General features: G+C 35.5%; 1 protein-coding gene across 4 annotated transcripts in view; it reads left to right on the forward strand.

Annotated features, from left to right (window-relative positions):
• The first annotated feature begins 2,564 nt into the window (after positions 1 to 2,564).
• LOC128859881 (ecdysone-induced protein 74EF-like) overlaps positions 2,565 to 27,559 on the forward strand; it is a 190,221-nt gene continuing 165,226 nt past the window's right edge. For 2 of the 4 annotated variants that reach the window (XM_054097012.1, XM_054097015.1), the window contains exons 1-2: positions 2,565 to 3,304; positions 4,282 to 5,340. The gene's annotated coding sequence lies outside the window, so the exon portion shown is untranslated. Of the gene's footprint in view, positions 3,305 to 3,332; positions 3,814 to 4,281; positions 5,341 to 27,559 lie in introns of those variants that run through there. The other 2 variants (XM_054097013.1, XM_054097014.1) reach the window with 2 other exon arrangements.

Raw genomic sequence — 27,559 nt, forward strand, 5'->3', positions numbered from 1 at the left:
GCTATCATTAAGCTGAAATTAAAACTGGCATGGAAACAGAAAATTCCCAATCATTACTTTTTTAATAGCCACATAGCTTTTCTTTCGGTGTGATATTACTGACGAAAATTGTAAAAAATTCACATTTATGCAAAGATATGGCCAACTTCAAACCGTTACTCGGCTCTCAGCAAATTTGAAGATATCACCTGATTTGCTGACGTAATAGGGGTTATAACAGCGGTTTGCTTATGACCAAGGATGATAGATTACCAGTTTTAGCCTGCACCTATGGTAAAAAACGAAATTAAGCGAGTAACTTCGACTGGAATGTTATCGAGTGCTCGGCAGCAGAATTCTGCATGATCATTTCACACGTATTCACACACTCATCCAATCAGTCGTTGCTTACACTTGAGTTTAGTAAGGGGGCGTCCATAAATTACGTGAGGTGTTTTTTTCAATTTTCTGACCCTCCCTCCCCCCCTGGTGAGATGTCGTGAGATTTTATTCAACCCCCTCCCCCATCCCCCAATCTCACGTGAGATTTTTCAAAATGTGGGTTTCTTATGTAAACGCGTTGGATTGTTATTGTAAAAAGAAAAAAAAATTGCTTCGTGCTTTTATTTACGACTAGTTAAGACTAGTAATCAATATTGCTGAGAGTTATAAGTGTAATAAAAATTTAACAATAGAAGACTGAAATCGTAACTACTGCGATTAAAAAAAGAATATCTACTCTAATTCAGTCCATGGAGAATCATGCGCGGTTTCAAGAGAGACTATTGGGACCAACATGTCCATATGATTTTCAGTAAAATCATGTGCTCCTTCAACTTCGCTCTAATCTAGCCACTCTAAGCCGTTGACGCTTGCGCACAGTAACTCATTAGCTCGTCTTGTGACAATCCGTGAGGGTCGAACATACGCGCTTGCTTAGCTGGTGCAATGTGAGCTGCTCTCCTGTGCTCTGCAGCTCTTGTGATAGATGCGAAGTAAATACCGCATGTACTGCAGCATATTTTCTCTAAATCATCACGTATACTTGGGCAATAGAGATCAATAGGCGTGCTGATGAGGGCATTCAGCGGTTGAATCGGTACGCGTATTAGAAATGGAGCAAATGATTTTCCGTCATGTTCTTTAAAGTCCGGAATTGTCAAACGTCAACCTGAGTGATAGGGCGTTCGGCTCATAGTGGCGCGAAAACAACCGACGGGCTACACTGTACCGCAAATTCAGATTAAATTGAGCTATTTGGTATAAAACAAATATGGTGGTTTGACAGTAGTAATGTATAACGTCGAAGTATGAATGAAATTATTTTCTTTCGAACGAATTAGTGAATGATCTTAAACATACTACGATTACGCTTGAGATTAAATCTTAAGCATGTACAATTTTTTTGTTTCAATCAGAAAAAAAATTGCGTGATATTTGCCGAGACCCCCCTCTCTCCAACGTAAGATTAGATGAGATTTGACTCGACCCCCTCCCCCCCTCTAACATCTCACGTAATTTATGGACGCCCCCTAACATGAGCAAAGACTGTGTTAATTTTTTTCGAATATCATCAACACAATCTAATTTTTTTCGTAAACAAGCAGTTGTTATGAAACTATAACTCGGGCAAAAAATATTAGATGCATTTTTATGAAAACTATATTGAATTTGGGTGAAATTGGTTAATTGCCACAAACAAACAAAACAAATTACATCTGAAATGGCATATCTCTGTTATAAATAAAGCAGGACTTTTGGGTAAATGCGGGAATCTCAATGGCGACCTAAAACTCGACTAAACTTGGTTGACATATTACCCTCCAACTCATTTAGATCTGACATAAATATTTTTGAGATCGGATAAAAATCACACCTACTCTTGCAAATATTAAAGTCTAAATTTCCATGCGCCCATTCACCTGATATTACAAGCTTACAACTTTCATTGTGTTTGATTCCAAATTAAATTTTACTAAAGTATTTGTCGGTATATAAAGTTCGGTCGGTTTTAGTGAGCGATATCTTGATGTAACAAGGCCGTTATACTAAATAACTCATTTACAGCTGGCTGCAAAACCCTATTGGAACTCCAAATTGCTAAAGGCCATCATAAGAATTTCTCACTTACGTTCAATATTGTTTATGAAAGAGAAGAAAACTGCAACCGAGAGAGTGAGCACATATAATCGTATTTCAATGCAGCGCAAGTTGATGTTGACTAAAACACACAGACGCTCGAATGTTTTTGAACCTGAAGGTGGCGGCGATGACGGTGTGCGCCAAGTACCTGCGAAACGCTATAGACGTGGTTGGTTGGCAGGCAGTCAGTAAAGCTTTGAAGTTCAGTTGATGAACTTGAAGCTTGATTGTGTATGCGCGCAATTCGACGTCGACTGCTTCACTAGTTCGACTGAAGAGTACTACGCTCTACGAAATATTGCCCCACTGGGAGCAAGCGCGAGTATTCTGCTAAATACTCAAAATATTATATGTACATATGTATATACGTACGTATGTATATGCAAACTGCAGTATTTGGTAGAGCTATGTTCGCTCACGATGTTATCATTGCTGCTGCTACTGCTGCTGCATTGGCATGTTGTTGCCGCAGTTGTTTATGGATTTCGCCAACCGCGCACAACACAGACAATGTTTACTTGGTCTCGGCGAGACTTCAGTCTTCGAATGACTGCGACAAAATACGGTTGTTGCAAATAGACGTGGATTAATTCGTTGAGCGCGTAAAAGTTTAGCGGACGGGTATTTGCGAGTTTTCCGGCTAGTTTTTTTTTATTTTTATTTCTGCGCCCATCGTCGTATATTTGCTGATTTGATATCGCATCGTTTCGCTTATGTTTTCGATTTCGCATTTTAAGTTGCATTTTCGGGGGCAATTATAAACATTTGTTCCGCACTCGCGCGCAAATACAATTGCAACTTTACGGCGGTACCGACTTACCGTTAATCGGACGTTTATTTGTTGGACATAATGTCGTTGGTATTGACATCAATGACGTCTCACGTGAGATAAAATTTGCTCGCTAATCTGTAAGCTGCTCGTGTTAAAATATTTTCTACTACTACAACAACTAAAAACATCGTAATGATAGAGCAAAAATTGTAAAATAACATTTAAATAAAAAGTATTTGTTGTGCCTTCCTGTGACGCATATTTTTACAAATTAAAAGCTTCGTATAAAAAAAGGTTCGAAATTTTAATTCTGTGCATATGTATGTATGTACATGCCTGTGTAATAAAAAATAAGAGTGAATGAATGAAAAAAGGGGTTTTATTTTTAGTGCAAGCCCATTTAAACTCAAGGTATTATCAACACTAATTTTTTATTTCTTTTTATTTGTTTACAATTAATTTTCTCGTCCTAAAGTTTTATAAATTCATAATTAATAAATTACCTAGCAGTAAACGTTTTCGGAGACTGTCAATGTTATGAATTGTATTAAATATAATAAAAGATTGTGTAAATAATTTGTAATAATAAAAATGTCTCGTTATAAAAGTTTTCGAGATAAACAAATATATATACCTACAAACCTAATTCCAGATGTATAAAATCTGTAATTTTCGCGGAAATTTTTTCGAAATCCTTTTTTGTTTTAACCAATTATGACAAAAAAAAAAAGGCTACGTAACGTCGAATTTTGAACTTTTCGCAATATTATTGCTTACGCGAAGGTGTCACTGACACCCACCATCAAGCCAGTCGCCAAGCCAACAGCGAGCGGCATTCGCTCTGCCAGAAAAACACCCGCTGCAACAGCTACAACACAAATTGAAGCCAGTGAGCACTGCTGAAAGACTTTATTCGACCAGTCAGTCGGCTAGTTGGCTGCACGATCAACTTCAATATCATCATTATCATGACAATCATCACCATCATTATTCGTAATCGGTATCAACTATAGAAATAACAGCATTGGCAATCGCGTAACACATGGGTTTTACTTTATAATACACGAATAAAAATTTCGTTGTTTTTGTTGGCCATCGGCGTCGATGCCGTTGCAGTCATTCGGTCGCACGCTCGCGCACCAACAATTGACGAGTCCCTGAGCGGTGCCTCGAACGCGTCAGCGTCGCTGCTACCGCCGTTTTAGTCACTGAGTTTTGTGTGAATGCCACGGCCACTGCAAGAGGAAACGTGAAATGCATTTGCCATTTACCTCTAGTCGAGCTTTTTATAATCTACATGCATGTGTACATATGCATACTTGTAAGCTTGTACACATACATAAATATACATATGTATTTGAATGTGTGTTTATTTGTTTTCATTTTAGCATTAATGAAAAGCAGACAATATAATAACAAATACAATAATTTCGCGTAAATTAATCAGCAATTCGGGATGTTAGCGAAATCAGAAATATGTATCGAGGAAATTTAGGCAATTATATGTATAAGAATAATAAAATGTTTAATTGTGAATAACTCAAAAAATACGTTGAAAATTTGTCATTAACTTTTAATCTGGATGCAGCTCAAAAATATTCATATGAGTGTGTGTTAGTGCAATTTATTGGTTTTTATAAAAAAGTAATAAGATACAAAAGCGGGGCATATTCTCATCGATTTATGTGTGCATGTATGCAAAGTGAATGAATTCGGTTCGTGCGAACCTCATCTACCCCAAGGGCAATAAACCTAATATTGCATGCGATATCAATACATCACATCACATCACATCGCGCGGGGTCAACGACAGAGTGTGCTGCTGTTTAAACGCTGCCGCGTGAGTGAGAGTGGAAGAGTACGACCTCGGACGGCTTTTTACGCCACTGCCACCGCTACTGCCACTGCCGTGCAGACCAGCTATTGACAGTCAAAACGACTGTCACTGCCGTTTTATCGCTTTGGCGGTTGTTATTGTAGTAGTTGTCGTTGCATTCGTCACGCAGAGCCGCCGTACTGCTGCTGCGACATGCACTGAAAGTGCCTTTGGTTTCTACGCTACTGTGGACTCTGCCTCTGCCTCTGCCACTGTACCGTTCGGTCGTTGTCATTACTGTTGTTGTCAAATGGTTGTTATTGGGGTTATTTCTTCTTTGCAATTCGCCAACTGACAATCGCATATGTGTGACGAATAAATATGATATAATAAATTTAAAAACATCGAAATAATACGGAATCCATTCTACCAAAATATATATGCAGTTTAATATCGATCAGGAATGAAATATTGCACTAAATTGAATAAGTGACGTTCTGGGTACCGCGTTAATTGAATTGTTTGCATGCCCATCATTGCTAGATCGTTGTATGAACATATGAGCGTTTTAATATCAGTTGGAGTTTAAATATGGCCTTGGCACAGGAATAATCCTTTTCCCTTTTAAAAGGTGAGTACGATTAAAAAATTTGTATACAAGCCTTAAATTTAATTCGAAAAATTAACTATGTATTTTTAAAAGATACATTTTTTTAACAGAACCCAAAAACGTTTCTAAGTTTTACGAAGAAGATTGATAAAATATTATTTAATTTTATGCATTGAATTAACAGTACACATAGCAATCTATACATACATATCTATGTGCTTAAATATAAATACATTTGTAGTTTTTATTACATTCGCTAAGCAAACAAATTAAAGGTAATGTTAAAACCATAGTAGAGTACTACGACCACACGTGAACTCACTGGCGAGGTCCAAAAATAAGCATGGCAGTTATGGGACCCGACGAATTACTGACAGGCCTTTATCTAAATTTTCGCCGTTATCAGGGAACCCATACCTGTCTGAGAATAGACACCGTAATACCAATCATCTGTTCACTTCGTACCTAAGGGAGCATTAACCAGCTCATTTAATTTCCATCTTCCTCGTGGGCCTACCGTTTAATGGCCTCAATGAAAATGTTTCGCAGCTTCATCCACTGTAGCAGGTTTTATAAGTCGTTTGTAGTTCGCAACAGTTCTCTGTTTTTTCGTTTACAACGGAATAATTACTATAATTCTCTGCGAACCACCACGAAGAACGTTCATTCCCGCAACATACATATGTATGTGCTTGATTTTTGCAGCTTAGACCTATTTTTGGCAATTGCCTTACTTCATATTGTTGTTGTTGCAATTATTCAACACGCCACAATTCTATTTAACAAGTTTTTCATAACAAAAAGCGTAGAAACCACAAATTATGAAGCAAAACGTTCAGTGAAATTCGTAATATTAATTAAATTAATTGTACACAAAAATGAAATCAAAACTCCTAAATCACGTAATCAAATCAGCTGATTCTGTCATATTCACTGACAGTGGGTTAGCGGCTCACGGTCCGCAAAGCCTTCTGTACTCCAAGGAAGATAGATTACAAGATTTGACCATCCGAAGCAAAATTGGGAGAGTAACTTCGGCTGCCACGTCATCGGGGATTCAGCTGCAGAATTTTTCCCGCTCATTTCACTCTAGTCCAATCACTCGTTGTGTCATCTATGACGTTGTTCAGACGACAAGAAAGTAATATGATTGGTGGCTGTGTTGATTTTTTTCGTATATTACCAACATAATCTCAATTTTTTTCATAAACAAACAGCTGTTATAAAACCGGTTACGTTAGCAAATCAGCTGATTTCTTTAAAATCACTGAGAGCCGGTTAACGGTCTGATGTTGGCGACACTCTGTATTCTCTACATGGTGCTGTATTCTATGCTCCGTGGGATCCAATGGAAATGGAATGGATTTGTTCAAATTTGCTTTGATCATTACACGGTAAGTGGTTGGTAAGTTTAGATCAGGTATTGATATAACTACAACTACGGAAATTGGCATCAGCTCTACTTACTTTAAAGTTTTATTGACTAGCTAGTGAAATACTTTAGTGAATAATTTTACTCAGTTTTCGTACAATACGAGTACATATATTATATTTATTTTTGGTTTTATTGGAATCTAAATTTTGGCATTACTCCTACAATTAATATTAATTAAAAAACTAAGCTTAAATCGAATGAAACCAAGTCTTTTTTCAAAAAGTATTTGAAAAATTTTCCAAAGCATTACCATTCTATATCGCCAATGGCTCATGTGCCTTCACCTCAAAAACCTCAACAAAATTATTTCTTTATTGCCTTCTAAGGGAAGATTACCTATTGTGCCTGTAGTCGGGAAACTTATGTATTTTAGTATTTTAGTTGTGTTTTTTTTGCTTTGACAAATCATTAGAATAAATCCACGATGAACAAAAATCGCTCGTGTATGTGCATACAAATATGTACGTTATGTGTAATTGTAAAAATTCAGTTGGCAATCGACACGTGAATACTCATACTCGCCCCAAAATCGAAAGTAGCCAATATGCGATATGAGTTTAAAGCGTGGATTCGCTTTTTTAATAATAAATTTAGTGACCCACTTGAGAGAAGTTCAAATAAAAAAACAAAAGAAATAGTTTAGTGCTGACTCGTAGCAAAAATTGGTGGCAATACAATAACGGAAATAACGCAATCTGCAATGGTGAGCAACAATTGAACACAATACCAGCAAAGTCTACTTAATGCTTTCTACAGGTAAAGTTATTAAATTCTGTGGTACTATAGAAATTTAACTCAATTAAGTTTAAATACAAAAATTTAATTTTTGTTTTATAATCCAGAATTTACTTAACATTAAGCCGTCGCCGAATGGGTTGGCTTAAAAATGTAGGTCCCTTCATTTATGGAACAACATCAAGACGCACGCCCGCATGTGTAAGTCCGTATTTCTGTGCTATATAAAAAGGAAAGATCTATCGAGCCCAAAAGTAGCACCCATCGAAAACAGATATTCGTTGACATTGTTAATAGTTCCCTAGTGGGAAAACACATACATAACTTGGAATTTATTACTTCTACAATAATTGGGACGCCAGTCGCCGTACCCAAATGATTTGGCCTACCGTGACTACAATTCTGTAAAGAGGGTGTTCGAAACCGACTCTTGCACGAATCACCCAATAATAAAAAGGTTTTTCTTAATAGCGGTCGCCCCCGCGAGACAAATCACTTCATAAAAAGTATTCTAACGTTTGATGGTGGCAAAGAATTGTAGGCCCCTCTGTTTGTGGAAGAACAAGATGCGCCCCACAAATTGGAGCAGGAGCGTGGCACGATATCAACTCGGCTAGCAAAGAGTGCATAGCGTAGTATTTTCTCTCTGACACTGCGGACCGCAATTACTAACACGAAATTGAAAACATCGCACAAAAGCGAGTCGTTATATTTAAAACATTTATTAATTTCGAATAGTTCAGAGCTAATGATCTCGCCCGATGTCAGTAAGAGCTATTTAGAGATACCAATACCTTATAAAATAGATGTAGCGTCGAATAGTATCTCTTCCTGCAGCCAAATTTGAGTTTACGAATTGGCTTTAAATTCGACGAAAATTCAACATTAGCCTAGAAAATTCAACATTGGGAGTCTTACAAGGATTTAACAATACTAAGGAAATCTGATCAGGTTTACCATATCAGAAGCTATATCAGACGTAGAACTTTCCAAATGAAGATAATGCGGCTCGAAACGCTTCATATTAAGTAATTCTAAAACAGGTATGGTACTGTATACATAGGTACGTAGTCATACCCAGGAGGTTTCGATGAGGATAAATAGTAATGCCTACATACAAACATATGTATCTTCTTATACTGCTACTGACGGAAACTTTTAATCTGGCCAGACGAACTAAAATGGGGTCGCTTTCGACCCCAAGGTATGTTAAAGAAAGAGTGGAGAAGAATTGAGATAACAAAAATGACAAAAATTTATAATTGATGTAGACATTTGAAATTAGTGATCAATTGTTAAAAAACTGTTGGAAGGATATCAAATCAGGTTCGTTAAAGTATGCCGAAGAAAATTATGGAGAAATTGGTGGAAAATTAAAAATAGGCTCCATTGTTACCAAAACTTGCTATCGATCAAAACTCAGTAAATGTGAAATGTTCTCGTTTCTGTTCGGTTCTGTTCATTTATGTATTACTGTACGCTCTACCATTGCCAATTTATGTAGAAGCATGGGATATAAAATATTGGGTTTTTGGCTTGAATGATACTCCCTTGATATTTAAATATTGCGGAAAATGGTTTCGCTTATTTTTAATTTGTTTAATTTTGTTTCTGTCTTAGCGTACTCTGTCGTATGTATTGATTTCATATTTGGTAGCGAGGTGGCGAGATTACTTTCATAATGATTGTTTACACTACCACACACTTACGCAAATACACTTTTCTATTCCATTCTAAAATTCAATGCATTTTAATATAATCGCAGTCATATTCGTGTACATACATTCCTATGTATGCGTGCAAGTGTATGCATTCTATGCGATGACCTAGACATTGACTGGTGCACTTGCTACGCCTCGTATTCTAAACAAAAATAATGTGAATGCAAAAACTAAACTAAACGATACTAACAGCAATAAAATTAACCACAGCAACAACTTTAAAACTGGATTGTACTGTAACAAAAACGAAAAATATTATGCAAACTTTGTATAGAATACTGTTTGTGATAGATACGGTTTCAGAAGGTGATAACACTGCGACTAAAGGGGGTGGATGTGCGTTTCAACAGCATCTGGATGTATACATACATGTACACATATATGCATCTGTATATGTTCCTAATACGTCAGGCAGTCTGAGAAAATAAACTTTACTTCGGTTCGAATGTTATTTCTTTTCTACTTCGGTTTCGGTCACCCCGAGTATTTCACGATCCCGGTTTCGTCTGTTTGTCAACTTAACTCTTCAAGCTTTCAGTGTATGTGTGCTAATACAATACAAATGCGCTAGCCAGCTAGATTTGTCTTAATTCTTTAGAGCGCCTAGACTGTTTATCGTTACGTGCTTTTTCACAATGTCAACTAAAATACAGTTAACTTATGTTTCACTTTCCAAGGTTCTGTAAACACGCTTTGAAAAATTGAAATACTTACACTAAATATTATAGCTGTATGTAGAATAGGCATACGAATATATGCATACATAAGTAAAAATTTAAACAATAATAGCAAGAATATTAATAACAAATCTATATTTTTAGCTTATGTATGTAAATCTAACAATGAGAAACGTTATATTGCTGGCACTGGCTGGGCATTTGCTTAACTGGCTCAAAAGAAAATGGAAATAAATTAAAAAATCATTTTGGAGGTGGCGTAGATAAACGTGAGTTGAGCAATAGCAATTATAGCAGATCTAAGCAGTTTTCCTACATGTATGTATGCAGTTATGAGCATGTGCATGGGCTTCAATGCAGATGAAATGTTGTAGCATACATACAAGAACAATATTTTATCTGTGTAAGTGCTTATAGAACTGTACATTGTTAATAAAACATTCAAAAACAGAGAAATAGAGCTTCGAGAATCCTTGAAATAGTAAATAGCTGCTTTTCAATGGAACTAAATGAAAGAGTGCTCAGATGCTAACAGTACTTTGAGGTTGAGTTTCAGTTGAAAGCATATATAGTAAAAATGAAGAAATTTAGGTAGGAGTAAAACAGTGTTAACCTTATAAATACGAGAATGCTTGTTTACTATGTTGTCAGTAGCTGACTAAATAAATATACACCAATATCTTACTTTGCGTCGTGGTTACGTTCCAAAAAAACACGACGCAAATTGAAACGACGCAAAGTGAATTAAGATTTTTTTATAGCGACCGCCGTAGCCGAATGGGTTGGTGTGTGACTACCATTTGGTGTTCAGAGAGAACGTAGGTTCGAATCTCGGTGAAATACCAAAATGAAGAAAAGGTTTTTTTCTAATAGCGGTCGCCCCTCGGCAGACAATAGCAAACCTCCGACTGTATTTCTGCCGTGAAAAAGCTCCTCACAAAAAATATCTGTTGTTCGGAGTCGACTTGAAGTTGTAGGTTCCTCCAATTTGTGGAGCAACATCAAGACGTACACCACAAATAGAAGGAATAGCTCCGCAAAACACCCAAAAAGGGTGTACGCGGCAATTATATATATACATATACATATATATATATATTGTATATATAGCAAAACGATAGAAGATAGGTTCCAGGGTTACGAAAATACTACTTTTTAAAAAGAAAATTGAAGCAAGTAAACATTTAAAAAACATAATATCTATTGTATAATAATATTTTAGTACATGCATACAAAAAAAAATGTATTCAATTAAAACAAAATAAACTATTCAATTAATTTATGAAAAACAAAGTTAAAATTAATCACTGTCTGATGAGCCCATAGTGGCTGTTGTCGTAAGCCGGCTTTCTTTCACAAGAAATTGGTCCCATGGTTGTTGAAGAGCTTTTTTTTCAACGTAAAATAAATTTTCATGTAGCAATTAATATTCGTAGCTATCGCCTGGGCCACTTTAAAACTCCTTCCGCTGTCAGAGTCGTTTTTTAAAAAATCTGCATAGCTTCGTCAATCAAACACATTGCTTTGGAAATTTGTTTGGAGGTTAAATTTTGTTCTTTGGAGATTTCTATTGAAGGGTCGCTGTCATCATCTTCATTAGCAAATTGCAATTCCAGTTGATGCTTTCCATTTCAATTCAACCGGGCTATTCGGGTCATGTTCTTCGATTTCGATGTAACTTAAATATGTTGCTCTCTGGTCAAAATAATGAGACACGTATTTTTTTGTTCGCCCGAAAAAAATTTTTTTCAAGAGTTATCGGCAATTTTGTTTTTCGCCTCAAACTCGATTTGTTTTAATTATATAAGAAAAAATTTTTTTTAAATGCCCATAACTTAGTCAAAAATGAACCGATTTTAATAATTCTGGGTTCAAAATGATCGTAATTACTTACACAAGCGACTTCATGTAGAAACAGTTGCAAAAAAGTAGTTGAAAATTTTTTATTTAGCAGAAAAGAAAAAAAATTTAAATTTTTTCAAAATTCAATATTTCAAAAAGTGTATTTTTTGTTTTTTATAACTTTTTCCAAATCAAAAAAACATCTCAAACTTTAATTGAGCTGCATGCCTAGTAGCTAAAATGAGTTGTTTTTGAGTAATGAATTTTTGAGTAAACACCCTGTTTCGCACTTTTTGTTTTTTGCAAAATAAAAAATTTTCAACTACTTTTTTGCAACTATTTCTACATGAAACACTCGTGTAAGTAATGACGATCATTTTGAACCCAAAATTATTAAAATCGGTTCATTTTTGACTAAGTTATGGGCATTTAAAAAAACTTTTTTCTTATATAATTAAAAAAAATCGAGTTTGAGGCGAAAAACAAAATTGCCGATAACTCTTGAAAAAAATTTTTTTCGGGCGAACAAAAAAATACGTGTCTCATTATTTTGACCAGAGAGCAACATATTTGAGTTACATCGAAATCGAAGAACATGTCCCGAATAGCCCTTTTGAATTGAAATGGAAAGAATCTATATAAGAAAATTTTTTTTAATTGCTCATAACTTAGTCAAAAATAAGCCGATTTGAATGATTCTGGGTTCAAAATAATCGTAATTACTTACACGAGCGACTTCATTTAGAAATACAGTGCACTCGCGGTAACTCGAATAGCCGCTAAGTCGAACGACGTGCTAACTCGAACACATTTTTTCCCCTATTGACTTCTTTGTAACTCGAACAATAAAAAAGCGCTATAACTCGAACAAAAAAACAAATTTATTTGTACACACATTCTTTTCAAACATGTACATTTTGTACATAGATACATATGTATATAAATTATATGTATACTAGTGTATTGTCCATATGAATATTTCGGCGTTAATATCCCGTTAGTTTTCTGGGAACAACATCTTGCATTGACCAAATTGCTTTAAATTTGTCATTTGTAGTATATCAGTGCACGTGAGTAATGGATCGTAAAAGGTTGAAGTGTTTAACATTAAAAGAGAGGGCTGAAGTCCTTAACAAAATTAAACGTGGACGTAGTGTTACTTCTCTAGCGAAGGAATATGGGGTAGCCAAGTCCACCATAAGTCTTATAAAAAAGAAAGATAAGGCAATTTATGGCTTGCACTAACGCTACCGGCAACCATAAGCTTAAACTTCTCGTTATTGACAAAGCAAGAAATCCTCGTGTTTTTAAAAATTTTAACTGTCCGGTGGAGTACAAAAATTCCAAATCAGCCTGGATGACTTCGGCGATTTTCAAAGACTGGTTTCATAATTCGTTCGTGCCGCAGGTAAAATCCAGATTCATTAAAACAATTTTTTTAACCAAGTTAAATGACTTTAATATTTAGGTAAGAAAAAATTTGAAAGATGGGGACTACCTGAGAAGGCTCTTCTTCTAATTGATAATGCCCCATCACATCCCAACGAAATCGAATTAAAGTCCGAGGATGGTTTAATTTTAACTATGTTTATGCCGCCGAATGTGACACCATTGATCCAGCCAATGGACCAAAATGTAATTCGTATAACGAAACTATACTACAGAAATTTTCTACTGGCTTCCATTTTCAACAATCGATCGAAAAATCGATATCGATGACTGTTTTTTTAACATAGCACACTCAATTGGTAAGTCGAACAAATTCGATAAATCGAACAGCGCCTGTTTTAATTAGTTCGAGTTATCGCGAGTGCACTGTAGTTGCAAAAAAGTAGTTGAAAATTTTTTATTTTGCAAAAAACAAAAAGTGCGAAACAGGGTGTTTACTCAAAAATTCATTACTCAAAAACAACTCATTTTAGCTACTAGGCATGCAGCTCAATTAAAGTTTGAGATGTTTTTTTGATTTGCAAAAAGTTATAAAAAAAAAAAATACACTTTTTGAAATATTGAATTTTGAAAAAATTTAAATTTTTTTTCTTTTCTGCTAAATAAAAAATTTTCAACTACTTTTTTGCAACTGTTTCTACATGAAGTCGCTTGTGTAAGTAATTACGATCATTTTGAACCCAGAATTATTAAAATCGGTTCATTTTTGACTAAGTTATGGGCATTTAAAAAAAATTTTTTCTTATATAATTAAAACAAATCGAGTTTGAGGCGAAAAACAAAATTGCCGATAACTCTTGAAAAAAATTTTTTTCGGGCGAACTAAAAAATACGTGTCTCATTATTTCGACCAGAGAGCAACATATTTAAGTTACATCGAAATCGAAGAACATGACCCGAATAGCCCGGTTGAATTGAAATGGAAAGCATCAGTTGCAATAGTTTTTCTTGGTTGTGCGAGCTTAGCAATTCATTTATGTCAGTCTCCTTCATACCTTTACAATTAAACTATCTACAATAGCTAAACTAGAAATTTCATGACGAACAGCTGGTGTACCATCAACTTCTGCCGCGCATATTCGGTGAACACATTCAGACCATATTTTGTGCCAAACACCATCCATGCAACATGACTTAACCTCCAAGATTTTTTGCTTATACATTTCCTTATGCATTTCCTTTTGTAAAATTCAAACGAAACTTGAAAAAAAGAATTTCCGTTGAATAATACAAATTATTATATTGAAGTTTGTGGTGGCATTCCAGGCAAGTCCAAGTAATTCAAAAATTCAGTAGGATAATTAACGATTCGCATTCATAAAAGTATCAATCGATATTTATGTTATTTATAAGTAAAGTACTTTTGCATATAAAAAAGTTGCGTACAAGAAATAATAAAGGTTTCTATTATGCGGGGTTTTCGTAAAACTTATTATGGAAAGGTTTTCCGTGCAATTTCGAATTCTTTTATATGCAATAAATACTACTATATAGTCTCATTTACTTAATATTTACGTAAATATAAAATTTTAATTGATTAAGTCTCGATCGCCGAGATAGTTGCTTCATTTCGAACCATAAATATTTATTTTAATATCTACCCTCCAATGCCACTAAGTAGGGTAATATTATGCAAAAACATTATGTCTTAGGTACTAAAATTTATTCCCGATTTTAATCGGACCATAAACACAATTTTCTATCCTACTCCTGCGCTATCTGGGGGATCTATTTTTTGTAAAAATATTAATTTACATTCTGAATGTGAACCGAATCGAACTTCAAATACGGTTTTTACAAATATCTAGACTTCAATGGGACCAAATAAACTTGCAAACCATCTCTGGCATTTCTGCAATATTACACCAAATCGTGCATACTCTCCGAAATGAACTAATTGGGGAAGTCCATCAGGTTTGCGTCTGAGGAGTTCTAAAGCCATTTGGTCAATGAAATGAAGTGTAGAGTATTGTTTTTTAGAAATTCTTGATTCGTACGTGCTTTGAGAGATGAGGCCGAGTTTTGTTGAAATGTCCGCAGTCCACGATCGAATTTTTTAAGTACCCACGGCTTCAGAGCAGCTTTGAAAACATTTCACAGATAATTTTGCGAGTTTATGGACTGTTCATTTGAGAGTAAGAGGAGTCTTTCGAGGTCTATTTGGTCTTTCCAGGCCAATTTTTTTTTGCTGTGGTGTAACATCGTGTGCTTTTTGTAACTCGTCGAATTTTACTATATGCTCAGATATCTTTAGCTCTTTGGCCATTTGATTTCCATTGCGTCAATATAATAATAACAATATAATAAATTCTTATCAAAATAAATTAGATTTAATCATGAAGAGTGATTTAACGGATATGACTGGAGTAAGTTTGCTAACAATTAAATTGTCGAACCCCCTATTTAATTTTACAACATTTCATTTTTGTGGTTATCAAGAAGAAATTTATCAAAATCTTAAATCTGAAGTGGTTTTAAAAAAACTGTCTTTAAATTTTACAAGCGAAATTTATCTCAATTACTGCTGCGGCTAGAAAATTAAAAAGTTGACAAGAGATAATGTGTGGGCTTTGGTGAAAACAGTGATTGCACTGTGATAGCCTAGTGCGATAGCCTAGTTTGTGTAATATATTTTGTATTTGCCGGGGACTAGTGATTCAATGGAATGGGTATTTTCAAGCGTCAACAAAGCGTTGATCGCAGAAAAATCACAAGTAAGAGTCGATACACTGAAATCAATTGTTATGGTGAAAGATAATTTTATATATTCGTGTGTAGAGTTCCACGACTCTTTGAAAACAAGTCCAGAACTGCTCCGTCAAAGTACAAATTTTTCAACACAAATTATGTAAACGATCAAAACTGTGACTATTAAGATGAAAATATGTTAGCTGAAAGTTCATTTGATTAGTTTAGGAAATGCGTACAACTTCCTTGAACAAATAAATTATATGTATATTAATATCGAACAATTTTTCCTTTCCATTTATTATCCTTTTTAATGGATTTTTCCTTTTATAGCGTTTTAATTTCAGTTAATTATTTGTACTATGTTTAAGAACTGTACTAAATTATTTGTCTCAAAAACTATTTGGAAGCGCCCAAGTACAAGCACGTATAAAGTTTTTTTGCTTTTAAGCCTTTTAAGAAGTAGGTATCTATGATCTATCGAGAAAAAAGAGATCGAATGCAAAAGTAATGAATTAGTCAATAAAAAATATAATAATGGGCGAATACCTCTTAGCATTGTATGAGAGGCATTTATTGATTCATACCCATATCCGTCGGGAGATCTCTTCTACTTATCAGAATATCTACTTCTTTACTTATCGCGTTTGAGCATTAGTATCTATCAGCACCCAATCAACAATTTTCTATCTTATTGAGAAATCTATACAAAATTATGTATGCATATACATACGTACATATTTTCATAAAGTTTACGCCGGAGGCTTGGCATCAAAATTGAGATGTTAATGTAAAGGTATGAAAATTAAATTATATTGACCTTTTTGCAAGAAATTAAATTTGTTATAGAGCTGGTTCTATAGCGCTGATGTCTTCTTCTTCTTCTTAATTGGTGCGATAACGGCTTACGGGATTTAGGCCGAATTTAGCAGAGCGCGCCAGCTGTTCATTCCACATGCTAATCGACGTCAATTAGAAATGCCAAGTGAAGCCAAGTCTTTCTCTGCCACCATCCTCGGCTATTGTATCAAATACTTTCAGAATGTGTAGTCAATTTAAAGTTTTGCTTGTAGCGGCCGAATCCAAATTTTGATAAATGAAAAGCCAAATTTAAAACACATTTGGTATCCTCCTTCTAACTCCGTCTTCTTCACTATTTTAATTTCATTTTATAAAACCACTCATCTGCACACTTTACAAAATATTTTCACGATCTTTATCAAGCAAAAGTATTTTTGTTATTCTGTGCAAATATTGATAAATCAGAAAGCTTAAGTGCGTAGCGATTTTTTTTCTAATAGCGGTCGCCCCTTAGCAGGCAATGGCAATCCTCCGACTGTATTTCTGCCATGAAAAAGCTCCTCATAAAAAAATAACGTCAAAAACCAAGCTTACACATATGGCAAACAAACTACTTCGACACATTAGTGATTTAGTTTTGGTATTATATACTTTTGGCTTTACTTTTGGTTGAAAATGTCTGATTTTGTGCCGAATAATCGCCATTTGCGGAAAGTGTTGATTTTCCTCTTTCATTCGAAAAAAAAAAACGGAGGCTGAGGTGCATCGAGAGCTACAAAAAGTTTATGAAGATGCTGCTTTAAGTGAAACAACGTGCCGAGATTGGTTCCGTCGCTTCAAAGACGGTGTTTTTAATGTTGACGAGCGTCCGCGTGAAGGAAGGCTAAAATCCTTCGAAGACGCTGAATTGGAGGCATTGCTCAATGAGGATCCGTGTCAAACGCAAGAAGAGCTTGCTTCAGTATTAGGAGTTACCCGCCAATCCATTTTCAAGCGATTGCATGCTTTGGGAATGATTCAGAACTAGGGGACTTGGGTTCCTTATGAGTTAAAATCAAGGGATGTTGAACGTCGTTTTTTCGCTTGTGAACAACTGCTCCAGCGGCAAAAAAGAAAGGGGTTTCTTCATCGCATCGTGACGGGTGATGAAAAATGGATTCATTACAGCAATCCAAAGGACTGCCCGATTGACCGGTCATGCTTCTACGTCGTCGCCTCGGCCGAATATTCACGCTGCGAAGGTTATGCTATGTATTTGGTAGGACCAAGCTGGTGTTATTAATTATAAACTGTCGAAACCAAGCGAAACCATCACTGGGGATCGGTATCGACTTCAATTGATGCGATTGAGCCGAGCACTGCGCGACAAGCGGACGCAATATGCGGAGAGGCATGAAAAAGTGATTCTACAACATGACAACGCTCGGCCTCACGTTGCCAAACCCGTTAAAACTTACCTGGAAACACTGAAATAGGGAATCCTACTCAAAGAAGCTATGTATACAAGTGAAATTGGTGATAGCGCCCAAGGCGCCCCTTGCAGATATATAGATATATTCATTTTCATTATTAAAAACGGGCCAATTACTGCACCAGTCCAAAAACTACACCAAATAGTACATTTTAGTGCAATGATTTTTCTGAAATTATTCGAGGGTTTTCTTCACCCCAGATGTGGTAATTTTGTTTCTTGATAGATCCATCCAGTGACAAATCCATCATGATAAAGATGATTTTACGTGAAAAATCAGCATCATGTTAAAAGCACCAATTCACGAAATTTGATAATGATCTGTTGGCCTCAATTCTTGTATTGATTAAATTTTGTAAAGATGCGAATGCAAATCCTTATGCAAAATCCGCCAAACAGTTGATGAATGAATGCCTAATTGTTGAGAACGTAGAGATATCGATGCTGAAGGCTGTTCAGCAACACAGCTACAGGAGCAATATTATCAACAGAACGTCCAGATTTTCGTCTGCCCGTTCTCCTACCTCCATCTTCGACAGAACCATTTTTTGTTTTAATTTTTTCACCAGCCTTTGAATTGTCGACTCATTCGGACAATTATTGTCACCAAAAAAATCAAGAATTTTGCGTTTTTAAAAATAAATAACTATGAATAAGTTCGTGCGGTTTTACAACAGATGGCGTAAATTGATTATTATTCCATCGATCCACATTTCCAAACATTCATTGGAGAGCTACTGTCGTAAGGCACAAACGTCAGTATAAGTTTTTTATTTGAAGCGTAAACAACAATATTTTTACCACACTTGAAAATGTCGAATTTCGTGCCAAATAATGTGTTTTTGCGGGGAATTCTTCTTCATTATTTTAATATGAAGAAAAAAGCAGCCGAAAGTCATCGTATCTTGGTGGAAGTTTATGGTGAGCATGCTCTATTTGAGCGAACGTGCCAGAAGTGGTTTGCACGCTTTAAAAGTGGTGATTTTGGCTTGGAAGACGAAGAACGCGAGGGTGCGCCGCCAAAGTTCATGGATACCGAATTGGAGGAATTGCTCGATCAAGATCCGGCTCAAACGCAAGAAGAGGTTGCAAAAACTTTGGGAGTTGATCAATCAACCATTTCCAAACGTTTAAAAGCCATGGGAATGATCCGAAAGGTAGGCCATTGGGTGCCGTATGAATTGAAGCCAAGAGACGTTGAACGCCGTTTTATGGCATGCGAACAACTGCTTCAACGGCACAAAAGAAAGGGTTTTTTGCATCGAATTGTGACTGGCGATGAAAAGTGGGTCCATTACGACAATCCAAAACGTCGGGCAACGTATGGATACCCTGGCCATGCTTCAACATCGACGTCGGCGCAGAATATTCATGGCCTGAAGGTTATGCTGTGTATCTGGTGGGACCAGCTGGGTGTTGTGTATTATGAGCTACTGAAACCGAATGAAACGATTACGGGGGATGTCTACCGACGACAATTGATGCGTTTGAGCCGAGCACTGCGAGAAAAACGGCCGCAATACACCGATAGACACGACAAAGTTATTTTGCAACATGACAATGCTCGGCCACATGTTGCACAAGTGGTCAAAACATACTTAGAAACGCTCAAATGGGATGTCCTACCCCACCCGCCGTATAGTCCAGACCTTGCGCCATCCGATTACTATCTCTTCCGATCGATGCAACATGGCCTGGCTGACCAGCACTTCCGTAATTACGATGAAGTCAAAAAATGGATCGATTCGTGGATTGCGGCAAAACCGACCGAATTTTTCACAAAGGGAATCCGTGAATTGCCAGAAAGATGGGAAAAAGTAGTAGTAAGCGATGGACAATATTTTGAATATTAAATTTGTAACCATTTTACGTCAATAAAGTTTCAAATTTCGAAAAAAAACCGCACGAACTTATTCAAAGTCCTATTAATTTTTTTAAAAAGTTTCAATAATTATAACGTGTTGTTCTATCGTGTAAACTGTACATCTGTTTACTTTATATGATGTCAAACATGACATAAAAAAGGTATTGTCTAGGGACTATTCACTACTGACATCTAGACGTCACTTTTGAAAGATCCTTTATAAGTTTCCTTCATCCGATTCTTGTAAGGTAGTGAATAGAATACCAAACGGATGTAAAAGTTATTTACCGCGGAGTAGACCTGTACTTCTACAGTGTAAGTACATATTACGGAGCCATATATGTGTGTATTACATTCTGCAGACAATTTAGACGAAAGTAATTTTTTTTAAATATACCGTGCTTTTACAAAATTTTCCTCCTCAATCGAATTATGAAATTTTTTTTCTCCTTCTTTCAACTTTACAATGGTCTTTGCCACAGCGCACAAACTTCGGAAAAGGAGCGAATGGCTCTCATTGGCAAGTAGATACTCGTATAAGTAGTTGCCAACACATTTTCATAGAAGTTTAACGCTGTCAGAACTCTCATAGTTAAACGCAATAACTAGCCAGCAAATATCACTAATTTCTAATTTCTTCATCTAACAATAAAAATAAAAGTAAAATATCTACAGCCGTTACCATAAAATGGTTTACATAACTTTGTAAAATAATCAAATAGTAAAACAAATTTTTTATTTATTAAGAGCATTTGGTGTCTCATTAATTTATAAAAGAGTAGCTTTTTATTTACGGCACAGAATACCAATCTCAATATGTATGTATTCAATATTGATAAATAAACAAGATATTGAAATTGTCGAGCGATTTCCTTGATAAGAGTTCGAATCCATATTTTTGATGTGCACTTATTATTAAAAAGGATGTTCGGTTTGAAATGTGCGTACGTATGTATGTATTTTTATTTTCTAAAATCGGACTCAAATACGTAGATATTAATATGCACATCTGTATATATGAGTTCGCATCAATATACGGGGAATTTATGCTATTATACAACATTTTTACATATCACATGCTGGCCAAGCAAGCATTGGCTGCTAATATTTCAAACACAAACTAATCTAATTTGTGGCGTTGGCATTGATGCGAAATGGTTGACCTTTCATTGTGAGTTTTGCGCTTAATTTGGTTTTACCTGTTTTTTGACTATCTACGAGTATATACACTTGCTTGACCTCAAAAGAGTGCGGATACAAGCTTCTAATCCGACGCCACAAAGCTCATATGTAAGTTCTTACTAGGCGCACAGCAAATTGTATAGGTACAAGTATTTAAAGATAAGCAAAAGACTGAAAAATAGGCAAAATTAGGCAGCGAAGAACACAAAATTATGCTAATGTGAGAGACCATAATAAAAATACACAAGCAGTAGCAAAAAAGGTACGAGTAAAATATGTATTAGGCCATAAAAAGTGGTTCCATTTGAAGGTATACTTAACCATGTCGTTTATTCTTTTTTCCGAGAGATACTTCTTTTTTTGGCTCCCAAACAACTATTCCACAAAAAAATAAATGTTTGTTATTGTACAAATATTTTTTTTCTTACATACATTTTTTTATACATTTCTTAACGCATACTTTCGCTACAAATTATGTCAACGCTGAAGACTGTGCCGACGAAAATGAAATTATTTTAATTGAAAATAGATTTGATTGATGATATGGAAGTGTAAACTACTTTCACGAATTTAAAATAGAAAATAGAAAACTTTTCAAATTCGATATCCTTTTTCATCTATTTTCGGTCTGCTATCGAGCGTATTTGTTGGCCATAGTGGATTTTCCTGTTTACAGTCAAAAATTACGACGTGCCTTAACTTGAAATACTTAAAGGAAATAAAGTATCTACTATTTTTTCTTACGCAAAAACAGAGGATACCCAGCATTTACGGCTCACAAGAAATACAATCATTGTTAAAAAAATTACCAGTAAGAATTGTACTGTCATCTTCATATGCATTGGTCCCTCTTTATGTTTTTTGTTTCATTATTATTTATTCATTTTTTTTCTAACAAGAGGGAATGTGAAACACACTTTGTTTGCATTTGTGTGTTGGTATGGCTCTATGAAACAAATTTAAACATGTGCCCCTTTTTGAAATACACATACATGCATATGTATCTTCTTCTCTTCGAATCACTAATTAGGCGGTAGCTATAACAGTCCCGACTCAACCTCTACAAGAGATAACCGAACAGCTACGCGTTGTGCTTTTGTGTTTTCCCGTCGATCTAAGATATTTAAAAAACATGACCTTACACAATGCCAGCCAGACAACCAACGTGCACAAGTTTTATTCAACTTCGTAGTTTGAGCAGCTCATTTATGCTTTAGCCGCAACGAAGTGCAAAACGTTTGATTTTGTGTTTGTGTTTGCCTTCGCTCTTTCGATTTCATTTTTGGTAGGTACTCGCGCTACACAACCGAAAATTAAAATAAGGCCAAGGTGAGTCACCTTGATATTAACTCACAAAAACTTTAATGACCTCGAAAAAGCTTTAGCTTCGGCTTCAGCACCGTTTTCGATTTCGGCTTCGACTCCACGACATACGACAGCCTGTTGCCATCCATGGCGTTGTGAGAGATGCACGAATTTAGGCAGTAAAGTGGAACGTAGAATTGACTGAAGTGCTTTGCCCGTACACAAATAACAAAAACAAAAATACTAGATAAACTGAGGCCAATCAAGCCAAGTTTTGTTAAACTTAATGTGTCTTGCTATTTTTCTCCAACTTCTGAGCTTCCTTAAGAGTTTTTTCTTTGTTGGTGTATTTGCTACCGCTTTACTTTGTTTGCGTTGCTGTTTTTCTTTTCTGCCTTCGTTTTTTTAGGTATACTACTTACAATATGCTAATAGTTGAACATTAATTTTTGCTTTTGCTTTATTTAAATGTGAAATATTTTTGGCAATGCGAACTTCGAACGTGAAAAAGCAGTTCAGTTCCCTGTCATTTCAGTGTTGAATTTCGATTGTTATTGTTGGAAATGTTGTTGTTGTTGCGATCATGACAATGTGTTGTAGGTGCATGCTGCCGAATTCAGGTCCTTGAACCGTCGTATGAACGACCGTGTAAACCGAAAAATTGGCTGCACTGGTGTTGGAGCATCCAATACTTGTGATCATAAAGGCCACGACATATCATGCGTACACTTACCTCAATATCTGTCCTTTACCACTATTCAGGTGGTTACTCTTTGACGCTGTTGATGCCAGCATAGTTATTGTTTTAGTTATTGGTGGGAACAACCGCACATCAGTGAATGACTTGGCTAGGTAAGTGACTGGCTTTCAGGAAAATAAAGTTCATGGCTTGCCAACAGTATGAGGCAAGGTTCTTGTGTAGTGTAGTCATGAGTAGTAATTTGCACATTATTTTTTGGATCTACGAGGGCGTGAAATATTTATAGCATAAAAATCAAACGCTCACGAAATTATAACTTTGTTTAACTACTCTAAATGTTTGTTGTATTTTACAGTATCTGCCGTAGTGGAATGTACTTGCAGCAGGTTTTGGTTTCCACCTTGTTGAAAAGTTGCTCGATCTGAACACCTTTCAAGAAATCATTAAGTCGTGTTGTACTTTTATACCACTTCTCTCTAACCACCCCTCTATAACCCTTAGCGAATCATATATGTATAATATGAGATTATACAACATTTTTTTGCACCTGGAACAGGGTTCTCCCTGACGACCCGTAAGATATATTTGGTAAAATCTTCCAGAATAAGCCAGACTCACCTGAATTATATAACTGTTGAATACATAAGCCCTCATGCTCATTTTTTGTAAACAAAATAGACACATTAATTGAGGTTAGGTTTGTTCTGTTTTTTGTTTTTAATTTTGTTAAATTTAAATTTTGTACAATGTTTGGAGCTTTGATATGGGTTTTGTCATAGAATGCACGACACTTTTATAAAAACATGTGAACAAAAATTTACACATAGGTACACTTGCATTCTGAATATAAACTTTGGCGTACCTTAAATGCTATGTACAATAATTTCATGCTCGTAGTCCATCGAAAGTTAGTTGAAAATCGATTGCAATAGTCAAGACTCAAAAGCTAAATTTAACATATGGAATAAGCAACTAAGAACTTTCTCACATATTAGTGATTTTTTTTTTTAATTTGTTGCAGTTATAAAAAAATCTTAGAATACTTTAAATTTTCCGATTATAAAAGATATTTTATGCACAAGCAAACATAATGTATAAGTAAAGTCTACATGTACGCACAAAAAATAAATTATAAATAATAATTAACAAATACGCAAGAGAGCATACAAACCATTAAAATAACAACAGCAGTAAGAATGAAACTATCGATAGCATATTGCGAGAGCGTATATTCACTATTCTCGTTGCATCACTTACACTATTGCGCCGATCAGGAAGGCATTGATTCGCGCTAATTCACGTCCAGGGACTGCCTTAAGTTGAAAACGTGTGCCTAGACAACGGCAAAACATCAACAATCACATCAACGGCGCAAAGTCAACAAACAATAACATAAAACGAAAAAATTAAAACAAACACAAAAACAAAACTAAACTCTAGCCAAGACCTCGCAAATAATTATTGCTTTGAACGGGTAGAGTACTCCCAGTGAGTGTTGTCTACGTCATCAGAGTAAAACGTAGAACAGACAAAGCAGAATGTTAACTGCCATACAAATTATTCTATAATTCCAGAACATTAAATGCATGTTGTTAGTCAGGAGAGTGTCGTTGTCGGAGCGACAGAATAGCAATTGATAACATTGCAGTGTGGAATGCAATGAGATATCTAATTTAACAGTGTAAAAACTACTACGGAAAGTTTTGCTTTACTACTAAGCGCTCTCTATATGAATGTCTGTTTAACTGATGTACATATGTATTATGTTGCTCTACGCTCACAAACTCTCTAAACATTAACTATGAACAACAAAGAGAGCAGCAACAGCAAAATAAAATTTGCGCCGTTGTTATCAGCAATATGTTGTTGCTGCTCGTTGATGATGTGGTCGATATTTTGATTTTTTATTATCTTTATTTCTTCTTTTTTCGCCGTTGTCCTCTACTTTTACCATAGCCAGTCATGCACGCCGATTGTACGGTACAGTGTTTATTTTTTATATTACAACGCTTAAACTATCATCTTATTATTCATATTTAGTTATGGAAAATAGAGTTTTATGACTATTTTCAAAAATATCTGACATAATTTATTTGTTTCTTTATTCACTAGTTACATAATTGTAAATAGGAATATTATAATTAAAAGACAATTTGCTTTTGTTTTTGTTGTTTAAAGTGCACAATGGTAGACAGTTCTGACACAAAAGTACACTGTTAGATACGAGTATAACAATAAATATTGAAATATTTATTATATTTGTTTTAACTTGACTTAACTTTAACTCGTTCGGAGTTGGCTTAAAACTGTCGATATCTCCATTTGTGGAACAATTTTATTTTATTTTAAAATCACAGTATAATACTTATTATTTATTTATCTTCAATAGTCGTAAGGTTTACTTTTAGATTTGTTTAAGATCGCGCCTGAATGAAAATTTATCCAATTTCAAAACTACTGTGTGTGTACTATGGAGAATAGGGAATTTTTCAAACATATAGATGGAAGGACACATAGCTTGGACATTTCGTGTAGCGTCAACGATTGTGACGTTTACTCGTTTACTACGTCAATGTGTTTTCGTCCCACTGTGCGAACACTGCCATTGTATGGATGGATGCACGAACAGCTCATTGTACTCTTACTCTCAGTGCGACTGACTGGTATGTTCGCGCCTTCGTTTATATTTAGTTCATTGAATCTTACTTTTGTATGTGCGGGAGACAGGTACAGGAGACGGTGGTGTCGCTGGACGGGAGGAAACTCTACTATTTGCAATGTGATGAGGCAAAACATTTAGGCAACAACAGGCCAACAATCCGGTGAGCAATGCAACATTCGCCTGCCTGGCTGACTGCCTGTTTGGCCATTTCGTCTGGCCTGACGGGTTGTGAGCGAATTGTTTAGTTGTGAGCGAGCGCGCTTACAAGTTGATGACGAACGGAGTGAGTGTGCGAGTATGTGAGTGAGTTGGTGCAATGAATACCATGATAATAATGATGATGATGGTTATCGAAGGTCTTTCACCCGAACTCGGTCATTGGCGTACATTTGCTTGTAAATCCAGAGCTTTTCAAAGTGTATATGTCGCAATTTCTTAAGAAAGTTCAATTGCCCCAAACAACAATCACATTCACTGTCGGTTGGTTGGTTCGGGAGCGATACAAGCGGGAAGTGTGCAGAACGTGGGGTGTATGGTGTTGCATTTTGCTTCTGTTGTTGTATTTGTTGTCTTGCTGTTGGAGTTGCCTGCTATGCGATTTGATGCATTTTGGAAAGGCATGGCAGCCAATGGGTTGCTGGGGAGTGACGGTTTACGGCATGGATGCGGGAGTTGTTTAAGAAGTGGCTGCAGATGCGCGAAAGGCGCAAATTGTATGTACACAAAAAAATTAGATACCTGAATCCATCCATATACAGAAAATAAGTGTCATCGCATGTGACTATGTGATGTTAAGAGCAGAAACTATGTTATTATTTAGAATTTAAAGCCTCTTTAACCTAAAGCAGTCATATACAATTCAAATAAATATGTATGTATGTATATGTACATATGTATACTTCGGGAAACATTTTTTGCATAAATGTACATATTTGAAAATTTGAGTAATTTGAATTCTATTCTTATGAAAAAGGCATTCGAAGAGGAGTTGTAGAATAGAGTTAGATTTAGTAAAATTATATAAACCAACCGCCAAATATTAATATACATATATATAGGTATGTGCCTACAAGTGTAATTATTGGAACGTTTTATACGAAGGTATTGAGCAATTTTCACTGAGTATTTCACGACAATAATTTTACATTGACCAGGTGTTCAAACAAAAGTTCTGTAAACACTTCAGAAGCCCATGAATTTTAACGCTTTTAAATAAAAACATACTCAAAAATTGTAGCTAATTTTAATATGTCATTACATAGGCAATAAATAAAAGGAAACTCAATGAAGTTTTAAAAATTTTGAACGATTTGGAAATACTTAAATTGTGTACCGCTTTTTCTGGTCAGTGCAATAGCTGAAGATTGCATTTAATTATAATAAAAAAAAAAATAAATAAATATCAAAACCCGAACGGTTTATACGTATTTAATCCATTCACGGATCCAACCTTTGAACTATTTGGCCTTCAAACGGTGGAAGAAAAAAAGTAATTTTCAAGTAAGTGAATGTGATTTCCCTGCACTCAAGAATTGGACATCATCAGTTGTGTGTATTGGTTATTATAGTTTAAAAAACTTTAAATAGTTGGACCTATTTGGATAACTCCTTTTAGTTTCAATAATTCTTTTGAAGCATAGTTGATAACAGACAGACGCCATGACACTATTACAGTGTAATGCGATGCCGGGATACATTGATACATATA

This window comes from Anastrepha ludens, chromosome 4 (genome assembly GCF_028408465.1).
Source record: "Anastrepha ludens isolate Willacy chromosome 4, idAnaLude1.1, whole genome shotgun sequence".
Taxonomy (NCBI): Eukaryota; Metazoa; Arthropoda; class Insecta; order Diptera; family Tephritidae; genus Anastrepha; species Anastrepha ludens.